Here is a 2,504-nt window from a genome sequence, read left to right as displayed (position 1 = left end):
CGAAATTTTTTCAAAAAAATTTATCATGATAAAGAAGAAGAAAACAAGCACATTTAGAGAGGACAGTATAGCAAATAGTTGTATACTGCATTTGAAAAGGATTAATAACTCCTGTAAAAAATCTACTCAATCTAGTGATTTTTTTTTTCATTGGTTGAATTAGGCTGTAGGTGCAATGATTTACTTCAACAGATGAGATTTTTTGTTCAAAGTCCAAGATGCCCAGGTGCGCCAAGAAAAAGAATAAAAGACTAACTTCTTCGTGCATGTTTCACTTGGCTCGATAAGATATAGTTTAATTGGTAGAACTCCACTCTTACAATTAGGTCATTGCGATTACGAGTTAGATATCTAATTGTCTAGGTGGTAATGATAATTTTTTGTACCTGAATCGGTGGCTCACATTTCTAAGTAATAGAAAAGAGAACCAAAACATGCATACTGAAAGATTCTACTCAGACAAAAATGGACTCTTAAGAATGTACATGAGGTAGAATAGGTAGCTAATGACAATAGTTGGAGTCGGCGGCTCTTCTAAGGTTTTCTCATTTGGGATCCTGGAGAAGAGGATCAAGTTAGTCCTTACAAAAAATTTGATTCACTATCTACCTTCAACCTTTGAACGAAAAAGGTATGGTATCATATGCTTCAACAGCAATCAGATTGCTCCACATATACCTTAGGGCGAAAAATCTTAAGCGCGCAAAGCAAATATTTAAAATATTGAAGGCTTAATGCTTCCAACCAAACGTAAAATAATGTGTGTTTTCATAAGACTGAGATCAATAAAAAAATATAATCAAACCGAACCATCTATTAATAAGTAAATGGACAGGGAATCATCTTCTTTTTTGTAAAAAAAAAATAGTAGACTAATGATAGAAATATCAGTTAATAAAAGAGTAAAATACAAAAAAAAAAAACATGTTGAGTTTTTTAAATAATCAAAATTATTTTTTTAATAAGCAGTTTGATTTGTTTTAATACAATTTTTATTTCTTCTTTGGGAGGTTAACAAATATAAAAATATTTTTCTTAATCCTATGAAGAAAGAGAAACTTAGAATGAATGAGTTTTTTTATTATTTTTGTGGGTAGAATGAAAGAAAAAAAAACTTTTACAAAATATTTCATAAGATTGTTAAGGGTATTTTATTAATAAGATTCTGTTAATAATTATAAAATATTTTTCTTTTAAATTTTTAAATTTGAAGAATGACATTTAATTACTTTCAATCTTAATTATTAAAATTTATTGTTAATTAAATAAAATACAATTAAGTTATTGTTAAATATATGTATTTTTCTTAATGACTTCTTTTTTCTGAAATTTTTTTACAAAGATTGGTTATGGTAAGAAAAATGGAAGAACAAGCACATTTGGAGAGTGCAGTATAGCAAACAGTTGTATGCTATATTCGAAAAGGATGAATAACTCCCAAAAAGAAATCTATTAATTCTCTCCCAATTGATTGGATTGGATCGTAGGTGCGATAATTTATTTCATGAGCGAGGTCTCTGGTTCAAGTCCATGATGGCCGAGTTGCACCAAGGGAAACAACAGAAGAGTGATTCCTTCATGCATGCTCCACTTGATCCGGGAGGATATAACGCTGTTGGTAGAATTTTGCTCTTGCTATTGGGTCATTGCTATTACGAGTTGGATGTCTAATTGTCCATGCGATAATGATAGTTTCTTGTACATGAACGTGGCTCATTTTTTCTACGTAATGGAAGAGAGGACCGAAAAATGCCACTAAAAAACTCTACTGAGACAAAGATAGACTGTCAATAACGTAGAGGAGGTAGGATACATAGTTGGTCAAATCTAGTAGGGATCGTACATGCAGTGGCGGAGCTTAGTTCAGACAAAGGGGGGCCATGGCCCCCGAAACTTTTTTATAAAAAACTTAGTAGTACTTTTTCAAAAGATAAAAAATAGTTCAATTGACTTAAATACTTTACTATAACTTAAAGTATCTAATAAGTTCAATAAACAACACTCTCTCTATCTTTAAGTTCAAATATAAAAAATTAGATATTTTTTATTTACTTAATTTAATATTATTTTATATTTTACTATTTATTTAATTTAAATATTATTTCATTTCTTCTTTGGGAGTTTAAAAAATAAAAATAAAACATTTTTGTTAATCCCATGAGGAAAGAGAACCTTAGAACAAATGATTTTTTATTTTTATTTTTCAGTAGAATGAAACAAAGAACGTTTGGCAAAGTATTTCATGAGATTGTTAAGGCCATTTTATCGACAAGGTTGTGTTAATAATTATAAAATATTTTTTTTAAAATTTTAATATTTGAAAAATAACATTTAATTACTTTTAATTTTAATTATTAAATTTTGTTGTTAATTAAATAAAATACATTTAAGTTATTATTAAATATATGTTTTTCTATTAACATCTTCCTTTTTCTTCGCATCAGAATATTTTTACAAAAAATGGCAGAACAAGCACATTTGGACAGTGCAGTACAAGGATGATG

Source organism: Arachis ipaensis, chromosome B02 (assembly GCF_000816755.2).
Source record: "Arachis ipaensis cultivar K30076 chromosome B02, Araip1.1, whole genome shotgun sequence".
NCBI lineage: Eukaryota > Viridiplantae > Streptophyta > Magnoliopsida > Fabales > Fabaceae > Arachis > Arachis ipaensis.
Note: the sequence above shows the minus strand (reverse complement) of the source record.